The following is a 13,867-nucleotide window of genomic DNA, read 5'->3' as shown; positions in this document are numbered from 1 at the left end:
GTGGAGGTGGAAAGTCTATGATCATCGACCACATGATGAAATGTCCCTTCAGGATGCAATGGAGGCTGGCTGCAGAGACATCTCAGCTGAAGATTGCCAGGGGTGGATAAGGCATTCTAAACGTTTCTTTCCAAGGTGCATAGCAAGAGAAATTATAAGGTGTGATGTTGATGAGAACATATGGCCAAATGCTGATGATGATTACTTTTTCACATTTTGACAGTCTGTGCACTATGACTGACTATATGTTCCTGATGGATAGAAAACTAGTGCTAATGTTTTGATCAAACGACTCAATTATGAGTCAGGTTTGCTGTGTTTTGATAAAGTTAGTATATGTAGAAAATGGTATTTTGCATTGTGAAATGTAAAGTCAGTTGTTATTTAACAAAATGTGGTTTTTGTCTGAAAATGAACCATTTGGCCAGATGTGTGATGTAACTGTGTTGCTGTGTTAAGAGTTTAGAAGAAGTATTTTAAGTATTGGTCAATGCTTGTTAGCAACAGCAAAAAACTGTAAACAGAAACAAACTGTATTTTGTCAACTGTGGTGAGAGATTAACCGTGCGTTTGCACCACCACACCACAGTCCTCTTGTTACCTATTCCATACACAACAGTCTAAATGACAAATTTTGTGATCTCAAAGGACATTTGACTGATCACCGGAGACTTCATTTTGAGTTCTGCAGACGGTTTGGAACTGGTGGCTTTTCTGTATGGAGTTTACATGTTCTTCCAGTGCCTGTGCAAGTTTCCCCTCACATAGTCTAAAGACATGCAGGCTAGATTAAACTGGTGAATCAAAGATTTCTGTAGGTGTGCATGTGAATGGCTGGCTGTCTCTACAGTCTGTGTCAGTCCTGTGATATACTAGTGACCTGTCCATGGTGTACACCACCTCTCACCCAGTGTTTGCTCGGATCAGCTCCAGGTCCCCCATGACCCTCTGAAGGATAAACAGTATAGATAATGGATGCATGTGGACTATCATAGATATTACTTTTTTAAAGCATTTTGCTGTTGACAAGTAGAGTGTAGTTTTATTAAGAAATTGTCTTACCACCACTGCAAAGACTGCACTGACTGTTGGAAAATTTACTCTACTCCATCTAAAGCATTTCTCTGCAGTTGTAAGACTAATAATGATGACACAAACAATAATTTGAGCAACAAATAAGAAATAAACCATATACATTAGGTCCCACCTGATGGAAATAAAGTCCAACAGCAGGCTGTCAGCAGTAATCTCCGATCGTATACACTCCTTCTTCCAGCTGTGTCCTCTCCTAAAGCAGCTCAGTCTCATCTCTGCTCTTCCAGTGGTGCATGCCTTTTGCTCAGTTCATCCCTCCCCTGTAGACAGACTGTAATATTTTAGGCAGGACAATAAAGAACAGAAAGAGGTCATTAAGCATCAAACAGAAGACAGCAAATGATGCAGTGTCTCATATTTGCTTAGGAATCTGAATAATGTTGCTGTCCAGAAAGATTGAAGGAGGTGGTCAAAGTATGTTTAGACAATACACCAAAACATATGATTTTGATCACTGACTGCACTGAACATTTGAATAAGAAGAGCAGCAATACTCAAATAGAGTTGTTAGACTATACAGTGTACAATTTGATGCCTTCTTCATGGAATACTGCAAAAAAAACCAACTAATAGCTACAATTTCTTTACCTCATATATAATGTTATGTTAGGTACTTTCTTAGTTAAATAGATATTGATTAGAGATCTGTTGTATTAGAAGATGTTAGTGTAGCCAGGGTGTCTTCCTCAGGCTGTTAAATGGTAAAAGTAACCATAATATTTTTCTTAATGTGAATTGTTGTGTTACAGTGTTTTTAGCTACACACCACTTAACCAACAGACATACACATTCACACGTTGATTTGCTTCATGTTGTGACTACTGCCAGAGCCAGCTGCAAAGCTGGTGAGAGAGAGACGTCTCGGTTGACGTTTCTGTGTAGGATGGGGCTAGCCCAACGAAGTGATTAAATTGTATAGGCTATTAGGTTCGGGGCTTCTTCTTCCGGGCTGCCTGCGAGCAGCTTTGGGGGTGGAAGATGCCTGGACGTGTAATGTTAATTCTTGCCTGTGACCCTTTGAATAAACCAGCACGGTTATATTTTTTATATATCCAAGTGGTCTGAGTCGTCCCTCTGAGTTCCTGGTTTGAAAGAACCGGACGTGGCTTTATAATAGAATAAAGCCTTTAGTCTGAACCAATTTACTGATACATATGTACAATTGATATTGACAGTAAGATATGTAGGGTAATGTACAATATACAACAGACTTTATGGGTTTAAGTTACAAATAATGGATAAAGCACATTAAGCTTATGGAATGAAACGGTGCAGAATAAGAAGATAATAAGCTATAACAAATCTCTGGTAATAATGACTCCAGTAATTTAATGTTGCAAGACTGACTTAATACACAGATTCACAGATGTAGTAATTTAGCTAAGGACACCGATAATTTCAAAACTATTGTGAAACAAATGAAAACAGCTGCATGTGTCATCACAAGTTGTTTTCAAGCTTTGTTCCAGCCTTACCCGATTCTTACACAGTTTACCTAGCTGAATAACTTGTTCAGAAAGACATATGTGGTGCAGATGTGGATCCGAAATAATTTCCACTAAGAATAGACCTGCAAATCAGTTTGAAGGAATGTCAAAAAACCCAAACAAACAAGATTGCAGAGTTAAAGATAAAGCTATGCAGCTGATAAGTAGTCCACAAATAGGTCTTGAATCTAAGGAGAATAGTCTAACTGCAACTTTTGTTGGATTGGTAAACAGAGCTTCTGAGAAATAATCTTTCTGTATACACTCTGTATGTATACAGCTGTTATACTGAAGTAGAGGAATGGTAGATGGATTAAGCATTGTTCATTTACTATTTAATTTCTGTGGGCAAAGATCTAACAATAAAGATTTCTACTCACACATCCGCACACATTTAAAGGAAACAAATAGGCCATTAGCATCATTACAGTATGTTCCCTCTTGTCAACTGTGGTGAAACAAGTGTGGCGAGAGATTAACCACAAGAGTACATTTGCATCACAAACCTCCTCATTAGCAAGTCCATCAGTATGATGGTCTAACCAACTGAAGACTCACAGTTTGACCAGCCTCATGAGCAACACAACCACCTTAGAAGTCCTCCACGATGAAAGCCAGTGTGGGTCTTACTGGGAAAACATTGAAGAGTATACAAACAAAAAATGTAAATACAGTAAGTGATGGGGTATGATCAATACAGACCTGTCATTTGATACTCAAGTAGCCAAAGCGCTGCAGTCATGCTCAGTTATTGTGACTTCTGCTGGACTCAGCAGCAGAAATACATCTAAACCAGGAGTTTTGTCTGCAGCATATAAAAAGTAACAAACATCTTACATCTATTATTTTAATATTGGGTTAACATTACAGTTAGTGTGGCATATGCAACAATTGGTAAACAGTGTTTTAATGCAGAATAAACAAAACGATACATATCGGTGTCGTATGCAAAGCTGACGGTGTGAGTGTAGAGTTCCCCTTTTATGAGGTAAACCTGTAATGCAGTGAAGTTCGCCTGTCTTTAGGGAAGAATTGAGTGTGGAGGTTTTGTTCCTACAAGGGCAGAAGTTATATTCTGTCATCTATTCTCCATGTGACAGATGAAAGGGTTTTGAGATAAGGAATGACTGGAAAAAGAAAGCAAGAGAAAGCAGATCCAGTGCAGCCTAAATCAGAGACAAACGACTGAAGCAATTACGGTAGCTGTACTTAAGACACCACATTAGTAGCCAAAACCACTAACTTGAAAATACAGGCACAGTTTCTTTTAGTAATTTGATGGCATAATTTAAACACTGAGTTTTCTTTTTTGTTTTTAATCAGAGATTGTGGCATAGTGTCATATGACATAGCATAGTGTTTTCAGCCAGCAGTCCAAAACATGTTTACCTTGGCAGATTCCTTTAATAGTTAAGCTGGAAGCAGTAGAGGAAGTCAGATAACCTTAAAAACATGTTTAATACTTTATCACTAGTGAAGTACTTAGTTTAATAACCCAAAACATCTTTTCCGTTCACAAACACCAAGCCAAGTTATTTTTGTGCCTATTGTTGCTGTTTCTGGAGTCTGAAGGACTTATTGTAAGCAAGTTATAGGCCCTGAACCAAAGAACCTATACAATATAATCACTTTGGGCTAACCCCATTCTACCCAGGCACGTCACCTGATATGCCAGCTTGCAGCTGATCATAACAATAGTCAAAACATGAGGAAAGTCAAGGTGTGTGGCTGTTGATTAGTGGTGTGTATCTAAGAACAATTTGACATGACATTTCACATTAAGACAATATTATGATTAGCATTACAGTTAATAATAACAATCATCCCTTTGTCTGATTTAATTTACCTTGGCCTAGATGCAGTCTGCAAGCACATCAGAATAACTAAGCATTTACAGTGCCTTGCAAAAGTATTCGGCCCCCTTGAACTTTGCAACCTTTTGCCACATTTCAGGCTTCAAACATAAAGATATAAAACTGTAATTTTTTGTGAAGAATCAACAACAAGTGGGACACAATCATGAAGTGGAACGAAATTTATTGGATATTTCAAACTTTTTTAACAAATAAAAAACTGAAAAATTGGGCGTGCAAAATTATTCAGCCCCCTTAAGTTAATACTTTGTAGCGCCACCTTTTGCTGCGATTACAGCTGTAAGTCACTTGGGGTATGTCTCTATCAGTTTTGCACATCAAGAGACTTAAATTTTGCCCATTCCTCCTTGCAAAACAGCTCGAGCTCAGTGAGGTTGGATAGAGAGCGTTTGTGAACAGCAGTTTTCAGTTCTTTCCACAGATTCTCGAGTGGATTCAGGTCTGGACTTTGACTTGGCCATTCTAACACCTGGATATGTTTATTTGTGAACCATTCCATTGTAGATTTTGCTTTATGTTTTGGATCATTGTCTTGTTGGAAGACAAATCTCCATCCCAGTCTCAGGTCTTTTGCAGACGCCATCAGGTTTCCTTCCAGAATGGTCCTGTATTTGGCTCCATCCATCTTCCCATCAATTTTAACCATCTTCCCTGTCCCTGCTGAAGAAAAGCAGGCCCAAACCAGGATGCTGCCACCACCATGTTTGACAATGGGGATGGTGTGTTCAGGGTGATGAGCTGTGTTGCTTTTACGCCAAACATAACATTTTGCATTGTTGCCAAAAAGTTCGATTTTGGTTTCATCTGACCAGAGCACCTTCTTCCACATGTTTGGTGCGTCTCCCAGGTGGCTTGTGGCAAACTTTAAACGACACTTTTTATGGATATCTTTAAGAAATGGCTTTCTTCTTGCCACTCTTCCATAAAGGCCAGATTTGTGCAGTATACGACTGATTGTTGTCCTATGGACAGAGTCTCCCACCTCAGCTGTAGATCTCTGCAGTTCATCCAGAGTGATCATGGGCCTCTTGGCTGCATCTCTGATCAGTCTTCTCCTTGTATGAGCTGAAAGTTTAGAGGGACGGCCAGGTCTTGGTAGATTTGCAGTGGTCTGATACTCCTTCCATTTCAATATTATCGCTTGCACAGTGCTCCTTGGGATGTTTAAAGCTTGGGAAATCTTTTTGTATCCAAATCCGGCTTTAAACTTCTCCACAACAGTATCTCGGACCTGCCTGGTGTGTTCCTTGTTCTTCATGATGCTCTCTGCGCTTTAAACAGACCTCTGAGACTATCACAGTGCAGGTGCATTTATACGGAGACTTGATTACACACAGGTGGATTCTATTTATCATCATTAGTCATTTAGGTCAACATTGGATCATTCAGAGATCCTCACTGAACTTCTGGAGAGAGTTTGCTGCACTGAAAGTAAAGGGGCTGAATAATTTTGCACGCCCAATTATTCAGTTTTTTATTTGTTAAAAAAGTTTGAAATATCCAATAAATTTCGTTCCACTTCATGATTGTGTCCCACTTGTTGTTGATTCTTCACAAAAAATTACAGTTTTATATCTTTATGTTTGAAGCCTGAAATGTGGCAAAAGGTCGCAAAGTTCAAGGGGGCCGAATACTTTCGCAAGGCACTGTAACAGCCTGAGCTAGACATCCTGTCTCCACTAAACATTTCTAGACAACAAATCTCTAAATATCTATCTGACTAAGAAATTACCTAACAAAGTGTTGTCTTTCTACTGGTTACTAGCCTACTAAGGTGGAAAACAAAATATTTGAATCATGCATTTAGAATATTAAGTCAACAGCATTTGTGCAATGCGACTTGCGCTTCTGTATTTGGTTGTGCATTCTCTTGGCAGCATATTTCTGGTTCTCTTTTCTCACTTTGCATCATTATTTTTAGCAATGTTACATGTATTAAAAGGTTATCTACATTTGCCTTGGTTTAATTTATTTGCAGGTTTTTTCTTAAGCTGTAGTGCATTGGTGTCTCATAGCCACTGCAGAGTACTCTTTGCTTTGCCTCCTTATTATTGAATTCTGTGTGGCCTAAGACAAATACTTACTGGAGGTTATTGGGCCTAGAGCATTGACCATGAACGAGAATGACATCAACACCAAAAACAAGGCATCACTTTATATTTGCCTTACTATTCTCCCTTTAAATGAAGTGTCCAGCTACTGGAAACAGACAGACTCTGCTTAGTTGAACGCCAGTCTGGTCCATTTGGCAGGTAATCGCATTAAGGAGCAGGTGCTAATGCCCTCAGATCACAGATAACTGGCAAGCATGATGGTGGAGGTCAAAGGACTTTAACATATCATTAAATTCAAAACAGCCTTATTTGAGCCAACATTTTTCTATTTTTCTTTTTTGTAAACAGATTAAATAAAACAAAACAAAACAAAACCAAAAAAAACACCACCACCGTATGTCATATTAAACTATAAAAATTCTTGTTTGCAAACAAATGCCTGTTAATAACAAAACTGTTAAAGTAGAATTAAAATTTGAGGGACAGACACATGAGCAATACAAACTACAGGTACAAAGCAGAAAAAAAATGCAGATTTAAAAATTCTGTGAAGTTTAATTAATCCAGCTTTTCACCAAACAAGCTGGCTGCATGAATGTCTGATATGACTGAATACAAAGCTCACCTAGGTTGTGTTCAGTCAAATCAAATCAATTTTATTTGTATAACGCCAAATCACAACAAAAGTCATCTCAGGACACTTTACAAAGTAAGGTCTAGACCTTACTGTTATCAATATTATTACATAGGGAAAAACCAACAAATCCCCCTTGAGCAAGCACTTGGCGACAGTGGGGAGGAAAAACTCCCTTTAACGGAAGAAACCTCAGACAGACCCCGGCTCTTGGTGGGCGGCCTTCTGCCTCGACCGGTTGGGGTGAGTGGATAGAGGAGAGACAAAAGAAGAAAAGCAACAAGACACAACAAATAAACAATCAAACACTGACAAACAATCAAACACAGTTGACCATTTATTCAGTCAGCTGTGGATTATTTTGGCCACACCCACCTATCACAACAAAACCCAAAGCAGCACTATGATCACAAGGTGCACACTACAAATAGTTTGTTATAAAAATGAACAATAGTGATGCAAAGTCTTCAAGATCTTTCGAGACTGAGGAAGTCAAGGTTCCAAGGCAAGAGAAGACGTGGACAAAAGGGAAGCCTGTTTTTCCTCATTCTTGCATTAGTGTAAATTTAATCTCCATTGACACTTGAAGATCTTCTGCTTAAAGGTCTATTTAAACAACATCCAACTGACCTCAAGCTTTTACAGTTTCCAGACACAAAGTTGTAACTTACAGACACTGACTAAGGATCTTTCCGGAAATCACGGCTCAATAAAACCCTTGCACAGAAAAACAAAAACTTTCCACAATCAACTCCAGAGTTACATTTTATTGCGGTCTTCAGACAGAGCTCCCATGCCTTGAAAGGCAGCCTCAATCTCAGTCAGGAATAGCTCAAACTCATTGAGCAAAACCTCAGAAATATCACAAGAAAAACAAGCAGAGCGATCTAGGGAGCAGCACAAGTCTCCTTCCTCCTCCTTGCTTGAGCTGAGGTTGCTACTGACGTCATGGCTGACAATAGGTAACTGGCCACACCAGTGTAGATGGGCAGTTCTTTAATAAAAAGATGAATTATAACTCTACACCTTTTTGTATATAGCCTTTACTGCATGTCATTGTTAGCAGAGGCTTTTTGCATTTAGTATAATATAGTATAATTTGTTTTTATGCCCTCTATACCCCCTTCCTACTCCCACTTTTCTTCTCATCTCAGCACATTTCAATAATTGCATTAAAATGAGCATAATCAGTTATTTTTTGTACAGATAACGGCAAACAGTTATTATTCAGAACATGAAACTAATTACAGAACTTTACTCTATTCCATAAAATGGCATCAGTTCATTAGAAGAACTTTATAAAAAAAAAAAAATTAAACAGCTACAGATTCAGAGCCACCTTTAAATTAGCATGACTTTGTACCAGAAATTTAATCCCGTCTGATGTCATCACATCGACTTCATTACTCTCCAGTTGTCATTTTAAACAATATTGCTGATCGACTGCTTACCTACAGATTAGCCAAAAACCTCTTAACATCACAGTTTAGTTTGCATGCATTAGCTCACATCATTCTCCTCACAGTGTAAATTAGCTGCTCTGTTCCTATTGTTCTCTTTGGAGCTTGCTTACTCAGACCCACTCAATCTGTCCGTGGGCTCACCATATCCTAGTAAATTATACTGCACTCAGCTCTGCCTAACAAAAAAAGGGGTTCTGTGTGATTTTCTCAACATTATGCAAAATTGGGTCAGACCATAATAGGACAATTGGCACCCAAACTCATATAATTCCTGACACAATATTTTAACTCCCACACAAACACCGGGTCATCTCCTGCTCTCTTTCATTCATCACCCACAGTTGGTGGTGATTCATTCAGCACACACAGTTCAGAGGTTGGACACACTTTCACATTCAGTTCAATAGGAAAGTGTGTCTGAACCTTTTGACTAGTGTGTGCAGTTTTCATTCTTCACTGGGATTTTACATCTTACAGACCTAAACTAACCTTTAACCTACCCAAAATTCAACGATTTACATGTTGGGGAACAGTAGTCCCCACATTGTGAGTGAGTAAACAAATTGTTTTCACCCAGTGTCAGAAATACCAGGCTCACACACGCCCCCCTCTGGTTTGTATTTGTTTTACATGGTTTACCGTACATGTACATGTAGCTTAATGCAATAAAGATACAGTATTTAATATTATAAGGGTACTATTTTATATTCCATCTCATCATTTTAATAGAATGGAGTACATTCAATCATCTAATCAAATTGGAAAACTAATATTGACTTAAAATGGTCTTATACTTATATAGCACATTTCGGTGCAAATAAGCACACCCAAAGCACTTCACACTATTTTCCATTCACACACACTGATGGCACAGTGGGATTCAACGTCTTGGCTAAGGACACTTTGACATGTGGACTGGAAATGCCAGGATTTGAAGGACCAACCCGCTGGTTAGGAGATGACTCAGTCTACCTCATGAGCCACAGCGGCCCCAGAAAACAAACTAATCTGTTCAGTTCATAGCTCCACACATATTTAATCGAATGGATTTCCAAGAAAAAAGACCTATAAACACAGCTTTGCCATTACATACTTTAATGGTAGACTCACTGCAATTAATACGACAATATCTGATAATAAATGTACCAGGTGTGCCAGCGGAGGAAGAAACATGTTACCCAGTGCGGCGATGTGGCTCACTTTTTATAAAATAGCTTTTGGACAGCAACTGGGGGTTGACAGTATGTCATAGTCATGGCCTGGATTCATAGACATTCAGGTGAGTACAGAGAATTTATTGCATGTTATATCTGTGGGATTTGTGAAAAACACAGAAAATCATGGCTTTAGCTGCTAAACCTACAGGTTATTCCAGTTGAATTATGGCTGTGTCTTTAAAAAGCTTAAGCAGCTTTAACCAAGGTCACTCCAGTGAAGCTGTTCAGTGGAAAAACCAAAAGTCTCTCAGCTGCTGAGAAAAAAAAAAAATCCCAGCCACAAATGACTGCAACTTAATGAGTGTAAAGCAAGCAGCAGATGTAATTAATAAGATTAATGCACTGTAATCACTGGATAAACTTAATATAAAATGAATAAACAGAATTCAGAAGCAACAACACACATAATACAGTGAATGTATTACCCACTTCTGTAACATGACACATTTTTATCTACAAACATCAGCCCCAGGCAGGCCATTTAGTTTTGACTCTAATGAGTTGTAAAAGTGTAGCGGAGAAAGTACATAGCACCAAAGCTGCCTGAGAAAAGTACTAACTCAACTTTGCCTGAACTCAGCCAGAGGGTCATACCTGTGCCAAATGTCTCCATAGATGCTGCTCAGTTTGTTCTGCTATTACAAACTTGAAGCAAGGCAACCATACATTCCCTGGGAAAGGCCTGAGAGAGTTTTCTTTGTCTCCTTGAAGACACACAAATGCACTGAAAAGGTCTTTCTCTTCATTCCAATCTATGGAGGCATGTTGGCACAGAAAGTGAAAAGGCCAATTATTCAAAATGAAATGCATGAGTCATCCAGCTAAGACATGGCGGTGCGGCCCAGATTTCTTACAAAAACACTTTGGTTCGAATTCCTTTGAATCATTATTACATGCACATTATACTGTAATGTTACTGTCGTTTTACAGTAACGCTGTGGCCTACTGGAGAGCTGTTTAGTATGCTCTCTTGTCTGTATCACAATCCCACGCTCTTACAGTTCAGTGACACATAGGCTACAATTAAGCAGTTAATGTGTCACCAAAGTCCACATCGTTTTAACAGAGGAGGTTATGTTTTCTTTAGGGAGAACTCTGACATGAAAAATGGCCAAGCTCTCCCTGTCTTGCAAGTCCTTAGAAGACCTATTCTCTTTAATGCAGGCATTTTAGCCAACAACTAAACAGAAAGGCAGACACCTCTGATCCAATGGAAATATATTAATTCACTTAAATATGAAATTCATATACACACAAAGCTACAACTCAAACTGTGCAAAGTAAAACATCCATCACAATGTATACATACTTCCTGGTTTATTGTTGTCCAGTTGGTGAGCGACAGCAGTTTTCCAATGTACTGATAGATTTTTATTGACATTACAAGTATGTTTACCTTTGCTTTACTAGTGAGATCTGATCTTGCATTCTGAGATTTTAGGAATTATCTCAGTGTGTTATCTCTGAAAGTAGTGAAGGCCTGAGCTCCAAAAATAAAACCCACTTTGTAATAAACAAAACTACAACCAGCATTCATAGGACTTCATAGTGTACCTTGTCGAAGATATAATGCCACAGGCTGGACAGAAGGAGAAAAAGATTATTTCTCCTTGGGTGACCTTGTGTTCTTGGCCTAGCCATGGTCCGTCTCAGCAAACATTCTCTCACATGCACTGGAGCTGAATTCTCCCTCAGTACACCTGTGTGAAGACAGACAGATATTGTTGCACAGGAAGGCAAGCTGGAAGGGCTGAATGTGTCAAGTTTTATGATTAGAGGACCCAGATGCAGATCAGAGACAAGGGGACAGCAGTGAAGAGTGAACAAGCCTTTAATGATAGGAATACTGGTCAGCAGGTTACTGGTAAACAGGAACATAGGAATTATGACTCACAGTGCTAAGTGCACAGACTGGTAACAAAACCACAGGGGATGACTGACACTAATAAGTGATACTGGCAGGAACTAACAAGCAGACTGGGACACAGGTAAATGTAATGGCTAGTACTGCAGCAGGCAACAGGAACACAAAAAAAGTCTATAGGTAGGTATGATGGCTGGCTCAGGAAAAGATCACACCAAAAATAATGATTACCTAAGAGAACACAACATACAGGACCACAGCTGACGAGATTAACTCAAGTACAATATGGTGAGCAATAATGACTGGGTGGTGAAATTACAACTATGCAGATAAATTGAAAACACAGGTCAGTATACAGTAGTGGCAGGCAACAGGAGTCACAGAGCTCACAGATGAGAGCAGCTATGGAGCATACAGACTAAGTGGAGTAGGGATCAGGCCATTTCATGATCACAGTAAAAAAACAAAAAACAAAAAAAAAAACAGCTCATATCCAAACAGAGCAGAAAAATAATCAGAGTCAGTGAGCAACTAGAGTCCATACACAATGAGGGCAAACAGAAAACTAAGGGCAGGTTACAGACCAGAAAGCTAGAGAGAACAAATGTCCATACAAGGCGAATGCAATCCGGAAATATGAACTGCAAAAAAGCGGGGCTGGTGTCCAACGGAGTAAACGGGTCAAAAGCTGGACAAGCAGAGACAATGAACACTGGAGAGTCATGAGACACAAGGTCTATGATGACAATAGGGGGGTGAGTGAAAGCTGGTTGCTGACCTAAATACTGAGATGATTGCACTGATAGAAGGCAGGTGAGTGTGGGCAGGGTGACACGAAGCAGGTCATGAGGAGGGAGAAATGGAACAAAGATAGGGGCTGGATTTAATACGACAGGGAATTCATGGGGCGAGACAGGACAAAGACTAGGATCACGACAAGATGAGGGCAACAGAACTGTCGGCAAACTTCACTCATAGTGTCAGCAACATCACCCATAGACTGGTTTGGCCCTTTAAACCCATAACACTGGCACAAATGAACTTAGACAGAGAGTCCCATTACTATGTAGGGAACTTTATGAGATGAAGTGGTTAGTGAACGCCATCTTTTTACATGGAACATACTTGTGGATTCAGGCTAACTGAATATTACGCAAATTTTAATATGTAGTCTGAACATATAGAGTCATATAGAAGGATCACAAAACTAGAATTATATACATTATCATCATCTTTCAGCCTAAAAACTATTTCTCAGCTCGTCACTCTGCTAGTATGTGATTTAATTATGTTTAAATGAGCATATTTACAGGGAGGACTTAATGTTCCTGCTGCAGAGGGTTTCACGTATCCTTAGTCATTACTGTAAAATCCACTCGAGAGCAGACAGCACTCTAGTGTTGTATTCTCTGGCATCATTCATATGCATTGTTTCCTATTAGTGAACCATTATCCGTACACAACCAAGCCTATTTGGTGATGAATTGAATGTTTTAGTTGATATTTGAGAACAAAGTCCAGATGAGTTTGTAGAAACAACTGAATGGAAGAACAGTTTTCTGGACCAATTTTGAAGATTTCCTTTTCAGTCTACCTATTAACTAGAAGATGGTACAGTAGCTCACAAGTAATGTTTGTTTCTAAACCCCCATCAAGTCATTATCTAGCAGTAATGTCTTATCAAACACATTCCTTATCCTTGTATGGATATGCTTTATATAGAAAATATAAACCCTAACACGAAAGATGTGGCTTTCTTCTTAGCCACTGAGCATAAATTAGGTCCTACTTTATACACCTGAACACCTCTACAGTAAGAGGGCTTTGAGGAGCAAATGTTAAAGAGAATAGTTAGTAGGGTGAAGAAACACTAAACTGCTCAGTTAACATTCAGGAAATACCTTGATTATGACAAAAACATTATGGTATGGGAAAGGGGAGGGAAATCTAGGTATAACCAGTGACATCAGTCCGAATTGTTCCCTTACTAATATGCAGACTGCTGTGTGCTTTTAGTGGTGATGTGATTTCTTGCGAAGCAAAAACTGCATTGTGACTGCAAATTAAGTTGTAATTCCCACCTCTATAACGAATACATGAGACAAGTGGAAAATTTGACCTGTGGCGGTGCTATATGAAAAAGAATAAGTAATCCTGTGGGGACCATGATGCCAAATAT

At 39.1% G+C, this 13,867-nt stretch overlaps 1 protein-coding gene across 1 annotated transcript in view; it reads right to left on the bottom strand.

Annotated features, from left to right (window-relative positions):
- The window catches only part of LOC109958177 (thromboxane A2 receptor-like), a 17,881-nt gene extending 16,551 nt beyond the window's left edge, over nucleotides 1-1,330 (bottom strand). Inside the window, exon 1 of the mRNA XM_020596604.1 lies at nucleotides 1,208-1,330. The gene's annotated coding sequence lies outside the window, so the exon portion shown is untranslated. The remainder of the gene's footprint in view (nucleotides 1-1,207) is intronic.
- Nucleotides 1,331-13,867: the final 12,537 nt, after the last annotated feature.

This window comes from Monopterus albus, unplaced genomic scaffold, assembly GCF_001952655.1.
Source record: "Monopterus albus unplaced genomic scaffold, M_albus_1.0 scaffold31.1, whole genome shotgun sequence".
Taxonomy (NCBI): Eukaryota; Metazoa; Chordata; class Actinopteri; order Synbranchiformes; family Synbranchidae; genus Monopterus; species Monopterus albus.
Note: the sequence above shows the minus strand (reverse complement) of the source record. Positions and strands in the feature narration are given on the sequence as shown.